A 5,620-nucleotide genomic window follows, 5' to 3' on the forward strand; every position below is an offset into this window, starting at 1 on the left:
TCATTCTGCCAGTCTCATAGCCAGTGGGTGTACTGCTCAGTCTCCGTGATTCATTTGCTTATTTGCTCACTTTCATTCTACAGGTTTTTTAAATGATATTTTATTACTCAAAATGCCTTCTCCATGCCAAGTGCTGTACCTATTTGTCAGGAGACAAGAGGTCAGCAAACCCGTTGGGTCTAATCCAGCCCACTACCTGTTTTTGTGAATAAAGTTTTATTGGGTCATAGCCACACCCATTTGTTTACATATTGTCTGTGGCTGCTTGCTCACTGCAGTGACAGAGTTGAGTAATTGGTGACAGATACTGTATGGTCCCTGTATTAGAGTTCCCAGAGAAACAGAACCAATAGGGTGTGCGTGTATGTTCATAGAGAAAGAGATTTATTTCACGGAATTGGCTCTGCAGTCATGCTGGCTGAGAAATCTGATAGCTGCAGGGCAGGCCAGCAGGCTGGAGCCCCAGGAAATAGTTGATGTTGAAGCTTGAGTCCAAAGGCCGTCTGGAGGCAGAATTCCTCTTTCCTCAGGTGATCCCAGCCTTTCTGTCTTAAGGCCTTCAATTCATTGGATGAGGACCACCCACGTTATGAGGCGGTCATCTGCTTTACTCCAAGTCTACTGATGTAAATGTCAATCACATCTGAAAAATACCTTCACAGCAAAATCCAGACTGGTGTTTGGCTAAAAAGTTGATACCATGGCCTAGCTATAGACACAAAATTAACCAACACCGTCCCAAAGCCTAAAATATTTACTATCTGAACCTTTGCAGAAAGTTTGCTGACCACTGATGAGACAAGTGGCCTCACCCATGCCGAGCTCACAGTCTGGTCCCTGTGTGCAGCCACTTCCTGGAGCTCAAGTCAGGCTGGCTTCTCTCTGCTCCCCCTCCATGGACTGGTCAGCCAAGTGCCTTTAAAGAAATCCTGACCTACTGAAGGCACTGAGCAGAGACTGAGCCCTGTAGCCACTAGATACCTCCCTGTGGGGTGGGTTACTCAGACCATTCAGAGTCTACCCGGCTGGGCTTTTACATGTTGAGTAGAAATCTGGACGAGGCAGGAGTGTGGCCTGTTGTCCCCTGGCCCTGGTGGCCCCAGGAGAGCTCCTGCTGAGAGACGATGGCACTCTGGCTCTACCTCTGGCTCCCATGTGCCGAGTGGACTCCTGGCCCTCAGCTGAGCCCCCTTTGCTGCAGTTGACCAGGTTTCTGTCTGCTCGGGCCTCAGATGTACCACAGTGACCCCTGATCCTTATGGAGCTGCCGAAAGAGACCCCCCACCTCAAGGCCCAGGCGCCCCCTCTGAGTGCAGACTGTGGCCGTCACAGGTCAGTCTGCCTGACTGCCCACAGCGTTAGGGCAGGCTTTAGTGAAGCAGGGTGATGGCAGTGAGTTCAGGGCTTTTATAAGAGCCAAGAAAGGATATGTATGAGCTTAGTACAGCCAGCCCTCCAAGAGAGGACCGACTCCTGATAGCCTAGGGAGGTTGAGACCAGCCAGCAGCTTGGGAAGCTCAGTGGGTTTGGAGCTACAGTGGCCTTCCCAGTGCCCCTCTGGGTGTCCACAGGTGTTAACTCACTGTTTCCACACCAGAACCTTGTGCAGAGGTCAACCAAGGCTCAGGTGACATGACTGTTCAGGTCACCCAGGATGACGTGGCAGAGCTGGGGTCGGAAGCGTGGCCATCTCCCCATCGGTCGTAATGGAGTCCTGGGGTGTTTCCTGAGCTCTAGCCTCAGTCTACAGCAGGACAACCCCAGGCCTGTGGGGAGACAGTCACGGTCTCCATGGTTGGTCTGGGCCCTACTCTGCCAGGCAGGATGGGGAGCCCAGAGTCTGGGGAGCAGTGGCCTAGCCACCTCGCTCAACCAGTCACAGCACAGCACTGACCCTCTGTTGCTCAGGAGGGCTCTGGCCTGTGGGAAGTGGACCCAGGGCGCTGTGGGGCCTTTGCTGCAGGCTGAAGGTCAAAGCTGCCTTCCTGGGACTGCCTGGCCTCCCCGTCCTCGTTTCCATTGCTCTGTTGCTCCAGCACCAGGACTGAGAACACGGGGCTTGGCTTTGCTCATGCATCCCCTCACTAGCTCCTCCAGGGCCGGGCCCCATCTGTGCAGGCCCTGTGACGGCTGCATGGAGGAACAGACCCGGGGGTGGAGCCCCGGGACCAGTCCTGTGACTGCTGGACTTCCTCACCGCGTGTCTGCTCCAGATGCTGCCAGCACAAGAAAGAGGTTGTGGGACCTACTTTTTAGTGGTGAAAACTGAGTCTTACGGAGTTCAGGTGATGGAAAACTAGACAGCCATATTTTCAAAAAATATTTATTAACGGGGAAAATTACACCATATAATAAAGTGGGAAAAGCACATCTAAAGCAGTTTATATAATACAGTATGATCCCAATTTTGTACAAATACCTATCTGTAATATGTAAACATCTATGTTTTATATGTATTCTAAGAAAAAAGCCTAGAAATAAATTCAACAAAATATTTCTAGCATGTTTATCTGACTTGGAGGGTTATAGTGATTTGAATTGTGTTATTTTTTGTTTTTTTCCAAACTTTTCTCCAAAACTGCATTACTTTTGTAATAAATGAAAAGCACATTTTTTAAAAAAGTGGGTCAAGTGCTCACAAAAGGCCTCCCCATAAGGAATAACACTTGGGATGGACAACCCCTGTTTAAACTGCCAAAAGGGTACCTGGTGGTGCTGAGTGCCCTCAGCAGGCCACTGGGATCCCCGTGTCTCTGGGAACACAGAGCACAGTGTCACAGCCCTGGCCACTGCCGGCATAACCGGGCATTTGTCCCAGGCCTTTAAAGCAGGTGAGAACACAAGTCCTGCCCTCAAAAGGATTGCGGTGGGAAAAGCACAGCTCTGAAATAGAACACCACAGAATACATTCTGGGAGGAGAAAAGGTTTAGTGGACAAGCACGGAAGGGGCTCAAAACTAGCAAATTCATTTATAATAATACCAACGGGTACCAGTTGTTAAGCATTTATATGCCAGATGTTGTCCTAAATGTTTGTGTCCATATATGATCTTTTTAAATAGCTTGGAAGGAAAGCCAGTATCCTGCTCTACAGAGGAAGAAGAACCAGGATTCAAATCCATTTGGCTCCAAAAATCTGTACTCTTGCTGTGCTGCCTTTTTTCCTATTTCTTAGGGATTTTTCCAGAACATGTTACTACCCTATCTTAGTTTGAAGACAGTGAACCTCACATTATGATGACTTGGTCTTGAGGCCGGGATTGCACTGCAAACACCAAAACTGTTGTGCATTTCACCTTAGCCTTTTTTCCTATGTGTCCTCCCTGCCTATCAACTGTCACTGATTTCTTATTGCTGTCAGTGGGTCTGAATTGACCACCCTTATTTATTCTAGTCTGGCCAGGTAAACAAGCCAGGCCCTGAGCAAGAGTACTGCAGCTGCATTGCTTGGCTAAGCAAACATAACTCTCCGGATAACATACATGGGCTTCGTGTCCATTCACAACTCTTCCACTCCTCAGGGCTTTTCCTATTTGATTTCATTTGGTAACTGGATGGCAAAAGTTGCTGGAAGTCTGATGGCCAGGTACGTAAGCAATAACTTACTGTTTTTCAGTTGTTCTGCTTGAAAAAGGATTGTAACTCCACTCCTGCTGTGCACAGCTTGATTGGTAGGTGAGGTGTACTCCACATCTACCAACCTTTGGATAATATGACAGACATTCCTGGTGTACCCGACCAAACTAATCATTGGCTGGGCCTAAAAATACCAAATTAAAAAATTGTCAAAAAAAATAAAAAATAAAATAAAAAATTAGTTGTCAATTCTTCCGTTTTAATGGTAGTCATTGATGAAACTACCATTAAGACTACCATTTTTTTTGGTAATTTGTAGCTGGTGAGCTAACGTGTTTTGATTTTTCCACTTCCGCAATAAAAAAAAATTTGAAATTCAGAAAATTACAAGTAAAAATTTTCAAGTGAAAAATGTTAGTTCTCAAAATAATCTGCTAATTAAAGATTTATATTTACCTAAGAGACAATCCTCCATGTTGGGAAGAGAACTGGTAGGTAAGTACTAGAATAACAAACAGGTTCCATGTTATGTGCAAGCTCTGATTCGTGATGGCCACCTGAGCTCCGTGTTCAGGGTTAGCAAGCTGCCTCTGGGCTCAGTGTGAGACAAGGTTGGCAGACAGATTCCCTGGCTGAAGGGCCTTTTCGGATCAAAAAGTCCATGCTTCATGTTACAGATGGGAAATAGACGCAGAGGAGGAAGCCACCAAGTCATGTCCCCTAACATGTAGGCCAGAGCTTAGATCCCTACACTGATGGGGAGCTCACCACTTACCAGTCTCCTGTGTCCATGGGGAGGGTCTCTTCCTGTGCACTGGCTCCCAGAGGCCCTCCCAGGTCCAGGCGGAGGGGCTGCTGTCCTGCAGCAAGGCCCCAGCCTCCACCCCTGCTGCCAGACCTGCGCTCCCGGAGCCCCTCCTTGGGGCGCAGAGTGAATTCCAGGGCTGCACGTCCTGGGCTGTGCCCGTGGGTTGGGGCGGGCCCAGGCTCTGCTTTTAATGACACAGTATTTCAGGGTTCGGGCAGCTGGACGCAGTCTGCTCCACCAGGTAAATTACAGGCTTACCAAGTCAGAAATCAAATAAACACTCCAACTGCCGGCGGCCGCTCCAAGGAGAGCAGTGGTTTCCGGGAACCTCCCCACCCAGCTCAGTTTAACTGCTGCCTGTCATTCCCCTGGGACAGGGGCCTTTTCTCTGGCTCACAGGCCCCAAGAAACAGGACAGGGTGACACAGACTTGGGTGACCAGTCTGTTTTTGACAGCTTCTGGACACGGGCAGGTGCTAACAAGCCTTGCCCTCGCTCCACGCCTGGCCCCAAGCTGCCCAGTGTCCCAGAGCACTGGGGGCAGTGGATCGCTCCTTAGCAGGAGATGGCAGGTAGTTTTCACTCCACATGCCAACTCTAATCTGTTGGTGGTGGCCACCTGGAGTTCTGTGCTGGTCATTTTGAAATTCTATCCAGATGTGAAAGAAAAAATATCAAGGTTGATTGATGACTGCCGTGCAGAAGGTTACGGGAAACTATGTCACCCGTGCTGGTCATTGTCATCCTGGGCCACCCGCCGTATCCACCGTACTTGGCTCAGCAAAAAGATAACTTTTCCACAGAGCTGAACTCCTGATGGTTCAACATGGTGACCAGATGGGGTCAATAAAGCCCCCAAGATTTTTTGTTTCCCTAAAGTGTCCGTGCACTGCACGTCTTCCGCAGACAGCAGAGGCAGGTCAAGGGAGGAAGACAGGGAAGATGAATGCCATCGGCCTTGGCCCTAAATCATGCTGTTCATTTAGCTCTTTCTGGAGGTGACCCACATGCCTCCTTGTGGCCAGCGGTTTGGTAATTCAGATCCACAAATATAGCACACCGAGGGCAACTCCACACTCTAACAGAAGTGCCCAGAAATGCCCACTTTTGCACCTGGGAAGGGCAGGCAACTGGAGATGGACCAGGACCTGTCTACACATCCCCAGACCCCGTTGTGGACGGTGAAGGGCCTGGGGTGGCCATCCTGGGCTCCAGGTGCCTCTGAGCTCGTCCCAC

This window comes from Balaenoptera ricei, chromosome 1, assembly GCF_028023285.1.
Source record: "Balaenoptera ricei isolate mBalRic1 chromosome 1, mBalRic1.hap2, whole genome shotgun sequence".
Taxonomy (NCBI): Eukaryota; Metazoa; Chordata; class Mammalia; order Artiodactyla; family Balaenopteridae; genus Balaenoptera; species Balaenoptera ricei.